The sequence below is a fragment of the Buteo buteo genome, chromosome 3 (assembly GCF_964188355.1).
Source record: "Buteo buteo chromosome 3, bButBut1.hap1.1, whole genome shotgun sequence".
In the NCBI taxonomy this organism is placed as follows: domain Eukaryota; kingdom Metazoa; phylum Chordata; class Aves; order Accipitriformes; family Accipitridae; genus Buteo; species Buteo buteo.
In genome coordinates, this window is record NC_134173.1 from 48,045,155 (window position 1) to 48,063,909 (window position 18,755).

The window sequence follows — 18,755 nt, forward strand, 5'->3', positions numbered from 1 at the left end:
TAAAATTTCTTAAAATATTAAGCAAGCTTAATCAAACTCTTATTATAAGAGGAAGAAGATGTACGTTATATATCACTAAGTGGGCAATATCAAAGGGAAAGGGAAAATAAATAGCAGTTTGAGTGGAAAGGCAATTGGACCAGAAGAAGTGATCAGGAGCAATATCAGGAGGCTTTCTGGAGAAGTTCACAGAACTTCATCAGAATGTGGTATGGAAAGACTTTGGATTTTTTGATTAATTTTCTCCTTATTAGAGCTATTTTCTGGAATTACATAGAAGGATCAAAAAACTAAATAGAGTCTCTATATTGTTTTGTTCTTTTATTGTTTATAGAAGTCAAGTTAAAAATTAAAAGTTCTTAATCACGTCTTTGAAGGTCATTTAAAGACCATTCTTTGAAGGGCACTTCAAATTGTGTCTGAACTACTGTGGCCTTTTTAGTAATAGTCTAGGAGAGAGAGGTAATGTCCTAATGCTCCACTCCAAAGTGGAATGTTAAACAATGTTTTCTTGGGGAAGCAAAATGCAGCCTTTTTGTTGGAAAAGGAAGGTTTTCTTCAGATAAGCAAATTTTTTAGACATTCATATTTACCTTGGAAAAAAAAAATAGATCCTTTATTCTATTGTGAAAATATCTAGAGAAAATGACCTGCTTTATGTCAATAATAAAACAAACATCTCCTGTGCCTTCCTCCTATATTATTTAAATTATGTACCTTTTACTATAAAAAATAAATACCTTTATGAATAATGTTCCACATGCAAGTTATTCACCAGCTTCTGCCATATTTATGATACTGACAATGGGTTATTTTATTATGTGCCCTTTGCAAAACATAGTAAAGTTATATTCACAAGTGACAATGATTGAGGAAGAAAACATGAAAATCTTAGAGGGGATAAAGCATAGTCTTGAAGCAATGGTAATAATAGGAGCATACAGAAGGTAAAAGATATGCTGTACAATGGCAAGCATACTATTTTCTTCATGCCTTTAAGTCCAGATCTTCTTATCCAGCTCTACTGAACAGAATGTGTTATTGTTACAAGTTCCTGAAACATACACAATTTGCAGCATGTTATCTTGCTAACATGAGAAATCAGCCATGAAAATATGCAAACAGTACAACATGTGGGCAAAGGGACAAGGAAAGGATAAAAAAGGAAAGAAAGCATGTTTAGGAAAGTAAGGCAACTAGACAACATTAAATGTGTAGAAAAATGTAAAGAATGACTGAAAGAAAACAATTAAAAAGGAGGTGTGACTGATAGGCCAGAGGGTTGTGCTGCCATCCAGAGGCACCTTGACAGGCTGGGGAAATGAGGCAACAGGAATTTCATGAAGTTCTACAAGGAGAAGTGCAAAATCCTGCACCTGGGGAGGAACAACCCCATGCACCAGTGCATGGCTGGAAAGCAGTTTTGCAGAAAAGGACCTTGAGTCCTGGTGGACACCAAGTTGAACATGAGCCAGCAATATGGCCTTGCAGCAAAGAAGGAGAGTGATGTCCTGGACTGCATTAGACAAACTATTGCCAGCAGGTTGGTGGAGGTGATCCTTCTCTACTTGGCACTGGTGAGGCCACACCTGGAGTGCTGGGTCCAGTTCTGGGCTCCTCAGTACAAGAGAGACATGGACGTACTGGAGAGTCCAGCAAAGGGCCACAAGGATGATGAAGGGACTGGAGCATCTCTCCTATGAGGAAAGGCTGAGAGGCCTGGGACTACTTAGCCTGGAGAAGTCTCAGGGGAGATCTTATTAGTGTTTATAAATACCCGAAGGATCGTGCAAAGACGATGAAGCCAGGCTTTTTTCACTGGTGCCCAGTGACAGGACCAGAGGCAATGGGCACACACTGAAACACAGGAGGTTGCCTCTGAACGTCAGGAAACACTTTTTCACTGTGAGAGTGACCAAGAACTGGCACAGGTTTCCCAGGGAGCTTGTGGAGTCTGCATCCCTGGAGATACTCAAGAGCTGTCTGGACATCGTGCTGGGCAACTGGCTCTAGGAGGCCATGTTTGAGTAGATGGATTGGACAAGATGACCTCCAGAGGTCCCTTCCAACCTGGACCATTCTGTGATTCTGTGAAAAGTCATTAAGCACATGAAAATGTAAGTAAGGAGAGGAACAGTAAAACCCAGAAAGTTCAGTAATAGAACAATGTAGATGTAATGATGTAAAGGCTGAGGACAAAGTGACAGCAGTACCTGCAGAATTAGTTCTGCCTCTGTGCCAGCATGCCCAATATATATATTTCAACAATACTTTGATGTAGGTTCACTGGCATGATATATACCACAGTTTGGAAATATCAGATTTAAAAACTTGAATCCAAACAAAAATCAATGTAATTTGTGCTTCAAGTTACATATGGATGATTTTGAGAATCCCATATTTTTCCTAATGATCACAGTGCCTGTAGAGCTGATCAAACCAAGTCTTCCTTAAATTCCTCTGAGACTCTCCCTTCCCCTTACCTGTGATTTGTTTTCCCCTTTAGCATTCTGTACAACTTCAGAAGAACGTGCATCTTATAACATATTTTTTCCTCTTGTATCCTTTTTTCTTCATTTTTTTCACATGATCTCAATACAGGTGGTCCTCCTTTCTTTTTCTACTTTTTTCTTTGCTTTTTGTGCCTAAACACACAATATCTGTTTGTTAGGCAACACTTGCACTGTTAAGTCCTTTCTGAAAAATCACTTCAATTGCAATATAGAGAAGAACAGTAATATTATCTTTAAAACTGCCCACTGTATTTCTTCCCTAAACTTCTCAGTGTGTCCTCCTGACATCCTTGTTTGTCTCTTAAGATTTTAAGTTCTTTGGGGTACAGATTGCCATTGCTCATTCTGTGCAGCTGGTATTGCTTTACAGTTAAGGAGTAATAGAGTCTAAGGTCTGGTTTCCATTTTCATGCAAGACACACCACTTAGACAAGAGAATATATATATTAGTATGAGGACAGGAATTAGAGTTCTCATTTGTGATTGGCTAATGGCACTGTAGAGTGATTTGTAAACCCGATTATATCTAGTGATTGATAATGGTTAATTTATTTCAAAGAGCACGGTGCCAAGACTAAAAGAAGAATCAGCCAACAAAAACATCACTTCATCATGTAGATAACTCACATCCACTTTTTTTTTCACTTTCAACTATATTAAAATATTTTAAAAATAAAGTCCTTGAACAAAGAACATCATGGTGCTGATTCAAGGCTCTATTTAGCTGAAAATTATTCATACCCAATAGAAATGACATTTTAGTTTTAGACTGCCAAAGTGAACTTTATTAGTATGTCATTAATCATTGTCTTGGAGGTGACACCTGGGGAAAATGATTTAGTGGAGATTAGAGCACTCAAATGTAACACTGAAAATATCACATTTATTTCCAGCATCAATCAGTCAACGAAACACATATTAACAAAAAATGACATTTATGTATATTTAAATCTGCTCATAACAAAATGCACTGTTTTCTATTCAGGAACATTTTCTATTTTTTTCACATTTTATATTAAGTTTATAGTTTATATAAAAATCTACTGTTATCAATGTATTCAATTTAACATTTGTGTAATAAAACACATCTGAAAGAACATACAAATTGGAAAGTTGTGCCAAAGAGAACCATTTGTTGGAAAAACAAGCATTTCAAAAAGAAATATCCACCTCTCCATATAGTCTACAGGCATTGCTGCATAGCCAATATTTAACTCCAATAGTTGAAATACTGTTCACTTTCTTAGACTTTGTTGGTAATGTAATAATAATAAAAAAAACCACCCATCCACCCACACAACCAAACAACAATTTTTATTTTGAGATGAAAAAAAAATAAATTAGTAAACTCCCATGAAAAAGCTGGCATCAAAGTAAAGGCATATTAATTCTTATCTTTCAAAAAAGCAATAGCTTTTGTATAGGTTATTTAAGTCATGTGACTTGGACTAAACAATAAAATTGCTCTCTTTGTCTCCTTTACTCTCTGTTAACACTTGTCTATATCTCACCTTTACCAGACTCAGGGTGCCATAAACTTACAGTTTCTAACTTAACTTCTTTCCCCTAATATTCCCTGGGAAATCATTGTTAAAACTGAAGAAAGCAGAAAATCACTCTTTTCTGAAGGAAGTGTTATACTTGTTTTTATTAGAGGACGAGAAAATCAGCTGTTTCCTACTCTTTAAGTTTTTAAGCATGAAATACTGTCCTGCTACAAAAAAAGGAAATCTGTTCGTAAGAAATAAAATATTAAGTCACTGCAAATTAAAGTCAGGCATACTTGGTATACAAATTTACAGTTTTACAAATAAAACTAGAAGTATTCAATATTAAATTTTGCTTTAGTTTAAAGATTAATATTTTTTTCATATTAATGAAAGTTGTTATTAATTGATTCTTAATGGAAAACTTAGGAAAAAAAAAATCTCTGTATGTTGTTTTCTATTCTGAAAATTGATTACCTCCTTATTGTGGTTTAAGCCCAGCCGGCAACCAAGCACCATGCCACTGCTCACTCACTTCCCCCCCCGCCCAGTGATATGGGGGGAGAGAGTTGGAAAAAAAAGTAAAACTCATGGGTTGAGAAAAAGCCAGTTTAACAGGACAGAAAGAAAGAAAATAATAATGTTAATAATGATGATGATGATGATAATAATAATAATAAATAATAATAGAATTGGAATATACAAAACAAGTGATGCACAATGCAATTGCTCACCACTTGCTGACCGATGACCAGTTAGGCCCCAAGCTGCAATCTACTCCCCCCCAGCTACCCCCTGCCCTCCAGTTCTATACTAGGCATGACATCAGGGAATAAGCATAGGGTATGGAATATCCCTTTAGCCAGTTCGGGTCAGCTGCCCTGGCTGTGTCCCCTCCCAACTCCTTGTGCCCCTCCAGCCTTCTTGCTGGCTGGGCATTAGAAGCTGAAAAATCCTTGACTTAGTATAAACACTAGTTAGCAAGACGGAAAACATCAGTGTGTTATCAACATTCTTCTGGTACTAAATCCAAAACATAACACTATACCAGCTACTAGAAAGAAAATTAACTCTATCACAGCTGGAACCAGGACACTCCTCCATTCTCCTCTATTGCACTAAGGTAGTGGGTACAAACATAATTTCTTGGCAATGTCAGAGAAGCACGTCTGTAAATAACTCTATATACTAAATATTACAGAGGTGCATACTCTTCCATATTTATTATGACACAAACCTGATTTAAAGGCTGTGTGCATTATGTATGTATGCAGTACAATTAAGCATATTAAAAGGACACAGTAACAAAAAGAGAACCTTAAATATAATGCTGTTTAAGAGAGAAACTGAATGTTCATTTTCACAATGAGTGGCTACTATGAAATCTGTGAAATAAATATGATTCAGATCTCTTAGCATGCAGAGGCAGTTCAAGAAAGTGAGAATGAATTGGTAACTATGACATCAATTTAGAAGGTACAGCTGAAAAATAATAGTACCCATCCAGTTTCTGTAGTCAATAAAACATGAGCACCCTGGAGCTCCCTGGAGTCAAGGTATATTTGCTTTGCTAAACTTAACAGTAAGAATTGCCACCACACAACAGCAATCCACAACAGGGAGGAGTTTGAATAGCTATAGCTACAAATCAAAAATTTACTTGAGAAACAAATATTTTTCCTTCCTAAAGATAGATCCTTATCATCCACAACCATGCTTTTCCTCATGCTGGCAGCAGTGGCACTGTAAGAAATAAACATTTGTGGTCAATGAGGGCCCTGGGAGTATGACTGTCTAGCTGAAAGACAATGAGAGAAAGTACTGGAAAAGATAAAGGAAAATGAGTTATTTCAGAACTAAGTCATTGGGAGTAGAAGTTACAACTTGAAATCTCATCTGATCTAAAGCAAATACTTCCTAAATGTAACTTTCATTCCTGGTTTTAAAAGTATGTGTTTCCTGTGCAGAGGCACGACATCACTGAGAACTCAGCAATGTTTCGAGATCAGATGAGGGCAGGGTGCTCTTTGGGGAGCAGCAGCAGAGCTCGACTTAGTTGTTTGTCTTTTCAACCAGACATAGGCTTCCCTTACTGCTGAACTATTTAGTCCTTCACCAGCCTAGAAAAGGCACAACTGCTCACAGAAGTAATGCCCTTTCCTTTAGAGAGCATTGGAGTCTTTCCATCAGCTCCAAAGAGCCCACCTTGAATAACTGATCTACACCGTTCCATGCCTCACTTTCCTCTTCGGCTATATGAGAACTGTAAAGTTCATAAAGCAGAATGCTCTTAAATAAAGGTGCTTTATGAACATAAAGTAGAGCTCAGAATGATATAAACTGAGAAGAAAGCACAGCAAACAAAATTTATCCAAAGGTATGTGAAGAGTGGTAAGTAACAGCGAGCCTTTTTGGGCCTACTGCTTGAATCTTTATAGTGCTGTAGCAAGATTATAAAAAAACTCACCAAAAACAAAATCAAGCAAACAAAACTACAAAACGCTGTACTTTAGCCAACATGAGAATATACTCATACATAAAAGAGCACGTGCTACTAGAACCCAGAATCAACCCCCTAACCAAATGAAATGAATCAAGTATATCTCAAGGTACTACAAGTATTAATATTTAACAGAACATTTTTTGCTTGAGATAAAGGTCAGGAATTCACTTACAGTACCATTATCGCAAATGTGAAATCTAGCATGGACGGAGACTCAAACTGTAGCTGGCTGCTATAGGTTGCTACAGCAACCTGTAAAGGTTGAAAATGAGTTCAATGAAGTCAAAAGTCAGGAAGCTGAAGTTAGAACACACTTCTTTGTTCATTTTATGTTACTCTACCAGACTGGTATATTCCTGATATTTTAAACACAGTCAAACTATATGTGTTTCATTTGTCTGTATGTGAGTTTGCTACAGGAATATTAAGTGTTAAATGCATCAAAATTTATTTGGCTATACTGCAAGCTGAGGTAACTTGTTTTCTAAGTATGCATTAATATATTAGTGAAGCAGTAATGAACAGGTTGCATGGACTGTAACTATAAAATTAGCTTTTGAGTGAATACTGAAGTTGAATCATGGTATGCAAAACAGAGAATATTTTGCCTTTGTCTCTGGAAGTTTTTTATATTTAAAAAAGAAAGTAGTCCCCCTGTTCATCTGTGAATGAAGATGTGCTTCAGTATGGAGAGAAGTGATTTTTATAGGTGTTCTCGGCTGGCAGGAGGTCTCTTCTAGGATTAATGAGAAACATGTATTTTGAAAACATTCCTTAAAATTTCACACATTTTCTAACATTCTTTGGGAGGTAAACTTAATTATTAAATATGACTCAATAGTTTACCATACTATCACTGTTTCTTTTTCCAGCCTTCTCTGTTTCTATTCCATGAAGACCAACAATTTTTGCATAAGTTCTCTTATTCATTAGTCCATTAGGATGAGATACTAATGATTTCTCTCTCATTTTGTTGTTTATCCATTGGTCTAAGTGATGAAGTTTCATATAATAACCTCTGAATAAACCTTTTGTTGTTTTCTCAAATTTTGTCTGACATTGGCCCCTCTATCTCAGGCAAGTTATAGAGAAAATACAAAAGTCTTATGAGGTTGTAGAATAAATGATTAAGAGTATGGAATTCATATTAAGGATTAATAGTAATATTAGATTATGCCATTAGGAAAAATGATGTATGAAAGGACACAAACATATAAAAACATTAGAAAAGAAATGTCATATGGTAAACTTTCCAGGCCCTGATTATTTTTTTCTTAATACACCTGACTGTGATTTCTACTTCTAAAGTTATTACTTGCTTTTGCTTTTAATGTTTTCTCTAGCATAGTAGCTTGATGTCACCAGTACACTAATGAGAGTATTCAGTCCCCTCAATAGAGATCTCATTTTCAAAACCTATTTCACAAATCCAAGCAGGAGAGGTCAACAGACATATCCTCACTACCTGATGTGTTTCTAAACACAGGTTTCACCCAAATTTACTTAATTCCGTGGATGAGATCTTGACAGGATGATATCAATGTACTTTAGGTCATTAAACAAAGTTCTCTTTCCACTTTCCTAGAAAACTTGAGGAAAGATACAGTAGTCTTACTGACTTCTCAATTTTTCTCCCTATGCCTCTTTAAATCATATTAATACCTTTTGCACTACTCTTTTCTCACAAAAAAATCAAAGCCCTGTATCTTGTTTACTGGGAACCTCCCCTCTCAGTGACATTCATCTCTTTGAGTTTCAGAGTTGCAAACTCTTCTCTTTAAAAGCAACAATTGAGCAAAATGTTGATTTATTATTGGCTTCCTACTTACTCCTTAGTTTGCGTTATGTAATAGCCATAGCCACCTCTGACTACTCTCCTTATGGTTAGTGACATACAATGTGCATTAGAAGTGAGCTTTGCTGGTCTAAAAGCTCTGCACTTATATGACTGGAAACTTATACATCAGAAAATGACAGAAAGCCAGTTCCAGTACAACCATGGTGTGATGAACTTTCCAACATTTTATTATCTGTGCAATATCCAAAGACCCTTCAAACTGAGATTCTATGTTTGTGAAAAATGTACCAAAATATGTAATGCAATAATAAAATGTATTGTAAGTAACAAGAAAGAAGAAAACAGAACAAAAAAGAGGGAAAGAGTGGCACACCAAGCTCAAGAGAGATTTAGGGATGGCTGAAACAGCTTCTCAGGGAGTATACAATTCCTGTAACAGTAATGGTTTAATCACATATTTGTTCACCAATATGGGAAGGCAATCACAGATTCAACTGACTTTTTGTAGTGTATTAAAGTTTTTTCTTTATGTTTTTTAAAAGTGAGTCTCTCCTCTTCACACAACATTTTTGTAATCAAGCTGATATGTATTGCAGTTACTGCTTTGCCTTTAAATTCTACACACAGTCCTTGCAGAAGTGGCCTTTATTTAAGAAGACCTCTGAACTGTATAGTCAAACTTCTTGGGATAAAAACTTCTATTAAGAGTGAGTCTTTACAGTGGAAGTTGTGGGCAATTTTCACAGTGCAGATTCAATCTCTTTCCCGTTTCAGTTCTCAATAAGCATAAACTGAAGCTTAAGTTTGTAGCTTTGCATCAGTAGAATCACACAGGCTTTAAAAGAGTGGAAGCAGATTCAGAATTTTGCCCACAGATCATTCTCCTTATTTAATACACTAAGGTGTACAAGTCAGAATTTGGATACAAAACATGTGCCTAAAAGTATTTTTTTGACCAGTATGGTTCATTTGACTTCAGTGGCTATAACTTTCTCTTACTCAGCATTTGATTAGTCCTCCCACTAGCTTCTTAGAGGTGACAAAACAAAAAAAAAAAAAAAAAAAAGGATGGTATCATTGCAAGCCAGGGACCAATGTACTGAGGGTTTTACAGAAACTAATTTCTTTACTAAAACATATACTTTTCATTTTTCAAACATGTTAACCTCCACCAATTTTTTAAACTAGGGCATTTTTTCTCTAGAGTAAGCAAACTAATAGAGTATATTGAGCAATAGCATAAAAGAACACCTGTGCAGTAATGAGATAACAGAAGATTTCCCAAATGAATATAGAAAAGGAACATATTGCCTAACTAACCTCTTTACCTTTCTGAAAGAGATAAGAAATTATGACAATGCTAGCTGAGACGAGAGCATTTACTGGGATTATCTTAATCTTTTGGTAAATTATAGGAACATATTTTGTTTTGCTTTGCCAGTCAGAGTGAAAGAGGTCAAGGGATAAAAAGCTGATTTTAAAAATATCATATAAAGGCATTTTTGGTATCAATGGGAAGTTGCACTGCTCACTACCTACAATCAAAGCAGGAATGGTACAGAGATGGAAAGAATATACCAAACACATGATAGAAAATCACTGCTCAAACCCTCTAGTTATGTACAATTTTCTTGGCAGAAAACCCAGTTAACAGCTTGTTGAATTTTCTGATGATTCAGAACTTTGAACAAGTAGTTAATGAAGACTGAATGCACCAAAAGGAGTTCAGGTAGATAAGACTTAACTGTATAATTGGCTTCACACATGGCAAATGCAATCTAGCATTGACGAACTTAGGGTATCACACATACAATTTCAAGAATATAGCAAGTAGAAATCGAATAGGAACACTCTGAAAGCAGGAAGTTTTGAAAAGTGGCTGTAAATTAAAATGGAAGGCAAAGACTAAGCCTAAAAAGTGTATGGAATACAGGGCTGAAGCTGATGTAGAACATGCTTGCATACAATAGTAGTGAAAACTTTGCCATTTTTCTACCACAATGAAAATGCTTATTAGAGAAGATAGGCAAATACCAGTTCCAGTGCTGCAGCATAAAATTTATGTAATTTGTCAGTACACAGATTCAGTTCAGAACAATTATGCAATATTGCTCTGAATTTCAGGAGTCTAGGATTAAATCTGACCTTGAAGGTGGTAAGGGCTTTTGAAGATCTCAACACTGATGTTTTGTTTAAAAACAGCAATATGAAACTGAAACAGGCGGCCACTAAGTAATTGTACTTTCTTCATTTCAGTTGGAGGCCATGCAAAACTGGAAGATTCCAAACCATGGTGTCACATTATGGTACTTCGCTACTTGTGTTCCCACTTGTCAGAAAAAAACCTATGAGGCCGCCCTTGCCAAAGATTTCTTGGTTGTTACAGAAATTTTGGATTTCATCAGGGGTCAATGCGTGTTCATTTTGTGAATATTTCTAAAGAGGGATCTGCTCTTAAATTCTGAGTTTGAGAGAAGAAATTAACCCACTGTAGTAACTCGTACATCAGATGTGACAGATTCATCATGGATGTACCTATTCACTGTTTTTCCTGTTTTCTTTGGTTGCAGAAGTTGAATAATAGGGAACTGTTTATCTTCTATATTTGCTGAACATATAAAATACATTCCTACAGCATACGCACTAATGAATTAAATACTTTGTAATTAAATTAATAAACTAATTAAACCTTTATATGTTACATGCAGCTATGTTGTTACCGTATTTATTATATTGATTTTTCTGTAGGTCAGTGAGAGCTTTGTTAAGTGTGTTTACAAAATACATTTTTAAGTTACTTTAAAAATAACATTAAAAATTATTATTTGCACATTCCCAAAGTCTGTGCACTAAGTAATTCCTAAAATTAATTACATACAATAGATTTAAGACTTCCACAAGAAAGAGTAACATTCCCATAGGAAGACCTTAGTGAGATTAATTATAGTGTGTTTAGTTTGTTGAAGATAGAGCATCAGTGCCAAGAGCAGTGGAGCTTTCACATTTAACATCTCTGTAATGTTATTACATTGGAAATGGAATGGGGAAATGTTACAACACTGTTTGAGACCTTCTTAATTCAGAGGAAAGCAAAGACATTGCATGACTACATTACTGGAGTTATCCCATACTGACAGTAAATGTAATCATCTCAAATCAGGAAAAAAACCCAAACTTACTTGATAGTCTCCTTTGTCTGCATGTAAAAAGTTTATTTATGACTGAAATCTGGAATTGTTTTGAGCTCACATAAAGAACAGAAAAACGTAAGTCCTTTGTGAAGGAAAGCATGAAGCTCTGGACATTGCACTATAGGCAGCTGCTGCAGTTTGGGACTATAAAGGCATTATTTTCCTAGAAAGAAACCTGAAGAGGGTACAGTCTATCCAGTGGTATTTTAATTAAAGAAAAAAGGATGAAGGTGTAGAAGCATTAATTTTGTTTTTCTGTTTGAAAAATCAAAACCAATATTATATTAACTAGGCTATTTAAGTACATTTTCAGTCTCAATAGGTTCAAATGAAACCTATAAAATCAGTTAAATCTAAAAAATGATGGCAATGATAGATGATCTTTCTGGTTTCTGCAGTGCTCTCACCAAAAATACTGCATCAGCACCAGGATATCTTGGATTCTAATCAAAGATTTCACAAGAGAAAGTAATGAATATTACTCTTTTTATGCTTTAGGAAAATTGCAGATATCCTATTTCTGGACACTTGCTGGCTGGGCTGAGCCAATACTTTACAATTGTTAATGAAGTGATTTGGAAGTACCATGGACTTTTTATAAACTAAGATGATTACTTTCAAAATTACTTTCTGTGAGGGAAACGATTTTCTACATGCCTGTGATCTTTTTGGTCAGTGCAAGAAGTAAAATCATTATGTCAAATTGCCTTTGTGTGTGTGTGTGTGTGTGTGTGTAGGCACACATACATGCATATATATATATATATGCATGATATAAAAGTGAATGTGTATACCTGTGCACTCATTTGTGTGTATATATGTGTGTATATATTATATTTATATAAGGTTCTCCTCTGTAACTAGTCTTTGCCTCGCCCGATCCTCTTTAAAGATTTTGGAAGAAAGTCTCTGACAGGCAGCTGAGTAGATTGCTACAGTCTCCTGACTTAGAGACTGAAAATGTAAGACTGCAATATTGGTCAGCAGCAATCAGAAAAGGAATAGCTTTGAGAGGCCTTGATCTTTCCAATAAACAAACACTGGCTTTAAGGCAATCAAAACAATTCTACATGCTCTAATACATGCTAAAGCTGAATACCGAGAAGCTATGCTGTACATGCTTTTTTTCTTGTGATCAAATGGATTCAGCTATGTGACGTGGGCAGAATATGAACCTCAGGGATATCCATGGCATCACCAGAATGAACACAGAAATAGGGAGGTAATAGTTAGGGTTGGGTGAACCTTTTGTAAAAACTATGTATCTTACTATAGAAAATAATAATAATTTGAGTTTTGTTTATTTTTCCCTGTCACGTGAAAATTCTCAGGATAAATTAAAACTTTACATTGAAACCAACAAAGACCTAACAAAAATTTTCTGGGTTGATAATTTCCAGTTTGGAGTTTTTCATTAAAAAGGTATCACTGGCAAAACCGATAGGCGAGTTATTTGAAAAATAATCCCTTCCTGAATCAGAATGGATTAAGTCTTTTAATGGAACAGAAATGTCTTCTGGCTGAAAAGGCTAGATCTCTGACTGAGCTCATCAGCACAAAATGCCTTACCAAGAAATTTAATCTTTCTGTTATCAAACATTCAAGAGGCCTTAACAAAAAATGCAATCTTAATATGATCAAACATTCTTTAGCTATCTGTTGATTTCCTATCTTGTAAGCAGAGCTGACTGAATAATGGATTTTTTCATTGGAAAATTGAAAACATAAAAAATGATAACTTTGTACCAAGAAAAATATCTCATTTGAACTGAAATTAATATGTTGTAATACATCAAAAAGTATTTATTTATACATATATATATATATATAAAGGCAATGTGTTGGATAAGTTAAAATTATTTTGCAGAAGTAACATAACTTCAAAATGTTACATAAAGTTTAGCCTAAAAAATCCTTTTATATTTATATTTTTAAATTATCTTTTTTTCTGGACATTTCAATGTTTTTAAAAATCATGGTTCAGGTCAACCTCATAAATGTTTACAGAGAAAGTAATTATTTTCTGTTGTTTCTAGCCTAAATGAAGAATTCAGGTTATGTATTTCTACCCTCTGTATTGAGGAAAATTACTAAGTGGTATGATGGCTAGTCTTTTATTCCCAGAAAATAGTTAGTCTTCAGCAATATCCTGTCTTGAATGTATAGCACAGTTTCAATTTTAGTATAGCCAAAAGGAATTACACATTATTTCTGTAAACTACAAGGATTCTAAAGGGTTATTATACCAGCTGAACTTGATGTCGTATTCTCCATCTGCTATGGCAGATGCTCCATTCCAATGTGAATATTAAAGTCATTCTGAAAACAATTTTTGTAATTGTAAGAAACATTCAGAACATGAAAGGAAGATGCTGCAGTTTTTTGATGGTGTGTATGTTATGATTATGTATGTCACAATGAATGTAAGAGTAAAACATTATAGATCATATTTAAGAATGCAGTACAAGTTAAATGTTGATAACTATATTCTTAGCATTATTTTTAATGCAGATTTTTCCATCAGCCTGCAATATGGTATCTTAAACTAAAATATTTTGTAATTACTGTTTTTAGACATAAGTCTGTTGTGGCACCTCAAATGTATTTGTGTTAAAATAACCAGACACAAACCTATTCTTAAATTCAGAAAATAGGAATAGAGTGGACAGGAAACCTTTCCCTTTCTGAACTCAGTATAGAAGTCTAACAACATAGAATACAAGAAATATTCAACCAAATATACCTACCAGAGTGAATAATAAGGGTCTAAGGTTTATTTTGGTTGTACTTTTATAACATTCAATAAAGACCTATTCATAATTTGTACACAAGCACATGTACTAGAACACTACACATTATAGGTAACATTAGGTAAATATTACCTAGAATTATCATAGAATCATAGAATAGCCCAGCCTGGAAGAGACCTCAGAAGATCTGGTCCAGCTTTTGCTCGGAAAGGGAGCCTAGGTGAGATTTTCTAGCACCCTGTCCAGTCATGTCTTGAAAACCCGCAGTGATGGGGACTCTACCACATCCCTGGGGATTTTGTTCCAGTGAATGATTCTTCTCACTGTAAAAAATTTCTTTCTTATGCCGATATGAAACCTTTTCCACTGCAACTTGTACCTGTTACCCCTTGTCTTCTCCATATGGCTCCTTGTGAAGAGAGAGCCTCCATCCTCTTTGTAGCTGCTCTTTAAGTACTGGAATACTGTCAACCTTTCCTCACAGGGCAGGTTCTCCAGCACTTTAATCACCTTTGTGGCCCTCCTCTGGACCCTCTCCAGTCCGTCCATGTCTTTCCTGAATTGTGAAGACCAGAACTGGTCTCCACAGGTGCACCCTGACCAGTGCTGAGTAGAGTAGGGTGATCTGTCTCTGCTAGTAATGCCCCTGCAGATGCAGTCCAGGATCCGATTTGCGTTTGTTGCTGCAGTGGCACACTGATGACATGTTCAGCTTGTTGTCCACCAGGCCCCCCAGGTCCCTTTCAGCAAGGCTGCTCCCCAGCCACACAGATCCTAGCCTGTACTAGGCTATTTGGTTATTCTGTCCCAGGTTCAGGACTTAGCACCTGTCTTTGTTAAACTTTATACAGTTCTTGCTTGCCCACTCTTCCTGCCTGTCCAGGACTCTCTCTAAGATGGCTCTCCCTTCTTATGTGTTCACCTCACTGGGTGGTGAGTTTGGTGTCATCAGAAAACTCGGTGAGGGTGCTTTCAGTCCCACCATCCAGGTCGCTTATGAAGATGTTGAACAGTGTGGGACCCAGTATCATTCCCTGGGGGACTCAAATTGTGATGGGCTGCCAGCCTGAGTAGAAACCCTTGATCATCACCCTTTGAGTGCAGCCTGTCAGCCAGTCCCCTACCTATCTCGCAGACCACCCATCATATCTGTATCTTGCCCGTTTGTCCAGAAGAAGGCTATGAGAATCAGTGTTGAATGCTTTGCTGAAGTCCAGGTAAACATCATCCACTGCTCTCCCCACATTGACAGAAGAGGTTATTTTGTGGTAGAATGTGATCAGGTTACTCTGGTATGATTGACCCTTCGTATATTTGATTTCTATAGGGTGCGGAAATGATATTTATTTATGGTATCAATGCACTCTGAACAACAAAGCTTTGCAAACAAAATAAGAAAGGATTGAATATATCTTTTTTGCTACATTTTATTATTATTACTAAATTACATCAAGAGAAAAAAAATGAGAAAAAAGGAACTTGGGTTTCTTACATTTTTGTGACACCTGTTTTCACTGATAGTTTCAGTAAAATTACACTTTTTGAAGAAATTTCAAGAGTAAAGGTCACCTCTGAAGTATGTGCTTTTCAAGTGACCGCTTTCAATAACGACTTCTTTGCAGTTATGCTCTAAGTCTGTGGGAAGAACACATGCATTAATCTACTGATCATCAGATGAAGAGTAAAATGTGTCTCCCAGGAGTGCTGGGCTGACTCTGCAGGTCTACAGCAATTGTCATGTTTCTTAGTAATTCCAGCAATGTCAGATTGACCTGAAAATTTGCTGTGGACATGCCTAGGGCTTCAACAGATTAGGGAGGCAAATAACCAACCTTAGAAAATTCTAAACAAACACTAATATTTTTCACAAGCATATGGACAAATTTTCCAGAGAAAAAAACCAAAATGCATGGTAGTTGCTATTATCTTAAGATTTTTGTTATTTTTTTGACTTGCACAAACACAAATCAGACTGTGTAACTTTGTTACTGAAAATATAGGAGCAAAAGAGATAGACATTCATAACTCTAGTAGTGCAAAAAAATGTTTTGAGGTCAGCAACATATGTTCATAAACATATTTATCCACTTCCTTTGATCTTACCATGAGGTGCAGATTCTTGTCAATATTGTAAAGAAGAGTTTCTTTCACCACTTCAGATTTCTGAAAGGAGTTGTCATACCTCTGTCTGCTGCCCTGCTCAGGCCATAATCAGTCTCATTCAATATTTTGTCAGCTACTGTTAAAAGTTTCAGGGGCAGATGCAAGATGTTCAGAGCACTTAGGAAAATATAAGCAACATAATCTGTTCTTTAGATTACATAATCACTCTACTGTTCATCAGCTAACTGTAAATTTTAAAACTTCAGCTATGATATTTACAATTTCTTATAAACTCATTACAATAATTGTAATAACTAGATTTTCTTGAAAGCCACATACATATCCATCCAGTATACTGCTGATTCTGAAGGATTGTTTACTAGCTTCAGAGCAATGACTTCTTGCTTTAATAATCCCCTGGAATCAGAACAGGCTTTTCTTAGCGTCTTCATGTGTGACCCTTTTAAACATTTATACACTGTAATCCAGTCCTTTTTCATCCTTGAAGAAAGAAGAGTGAGCATATTCAGCGCTTGAAGCCTTTTCTAATAGGAATCCTAATCCCCAGATAAGCCTTGTAGCCCACCCACCCCTGCCAACAGTTTCTGTCAAAGGCTGCAAACAACATGCCAAACCTGGGCTTCTGATAAGTTGTGTAATTGAACCATTACATGCTTTAAAACATAACTAGCCCCTCTGCTTATGCACCTTAAGTCCCTGCTAGACTGTTTTGAACAATCTTTATATATGCGCTTTCTACCATCACAGAACTATGTCATTATTTTGTTACCACTCTTATCTATTTCATTATAGTATTACTTTTTTCACGTTTATTAATCTGAAATGGGCATAATGTACTAACATTAAATTTTCTTCCCCTCTGTGGCGGGTTAGTTGTGGTTAACATCCAAAATCCCACCAAACTTCTTGCTTACTTTTCCCCTCAGCAAGACAGGGGAGAAAATAAGAAGGACGAACAAGAAAGCTCATGGGTTGAGATAAAGATAGGCAGATCACTTAGCAATTACAGCACTGTCATGGACAAAACGGACTTGACCTGGAGAAAATTTACTTAATTTATTGCCAATTAAAATAAAATTGAAAAAAAAAAAAAAGACTAATTTGGGTAGTGGGAAACAAAAAGACATTAAAACAATGCCTTTCCTTCCCCTTTTCTCTGGCTCAGCTCCACTCCTCCACCCCTCTGTTAGCAGTGGGGGATAGGGGGTGGAGGCTGACAGGCAGAATGTGATGTTTCTCTCTGCTGCTCCTTCCTCCTCATATTTTTCCTCTGCTCTGGTGTGGGCTCTCCACTGGCAGCAGTTCCTTCAGGAATATGATCTGCTCTGGTGTCATTCTCCACGGGCTGCAGGGGAATCCCTGCTCCGGCGCCTGGAGCACCTCGTCCCCCTCCTTCTCTCACCGTGGTATCTGCAGGCAGGGCTGTTTCTCTCACTTCTTTTTTCTCACTCCACTCTGCCAGCCCAGCGTTTTAGACTTTCGAAAACATGTTTTCCCAGAGGGACCTCCTGCTAGGCTGAGGGGCTCAGCTGTGTGCTGCGGTGGGTCTGTTGGTGCCGGCTGGAACCGGCTGGAACCGGCTGTGTCCGGCACAGGGCAGCCCTGGCCTCCCCTCACAGAGGCCGCCCTGCAGCCCTCCCTGCCAGCACCTGGGCACTGACACCCCATGCTACCTCTATACCTGCAATTCCAGTGCACCTGTAAGGTGTTCTCACCTGTTTTTCTGCCTTTGCATTGTGTACATAGATTGATACTGCATCAGAAAAAGACCCATATAGCTTAATGTTAAATTTTGCGGAGTGCAGCTCTTGCTGAGACAATGTTTCATAGATACACCCTGCAGACATTGTGAAAAGCTTCAAATTAAGGTAGGTGTTCACATCTTCTCAACCAGTACCTGAAACTGGAACTTCCGAAGTTTCTCCATTGATAATATGCTGTTACAAATGACAATGTTAATTTTCAGATTAATTGTATGGCAAAAACAATAACTGCAGATTTACTAAATGCTGTCGGTGAATGAAATGTACTTAAATTAGTAAGGGGGTTTACATGTTGTCCTTTTTCACATTTTTCATTTGCAGGACCTCGATAGCTGAAGTTTTAGTTATAATCCTTTACTGAGAATTGAAGTTTAGCATATTTCATTGTTTGACTCTTTACAGGAGTCACTGGTGCACACATTGTGTGTACTCATTATAGAGATGAACACTCCTGCCCAGGAACGTGCACAGAGTGCGCTATTCCACACAGTAAAAGGACTGAGCTTTGCTAGAATATGTTATTTGCTCAAATAAAGAAAATAAAGAAATGAAAACGCAAGCAGGAAATACTTCACAGAATAATTATAAATGCCTATGAAGCCATCTGTTCCTGCTGACATTGAAGA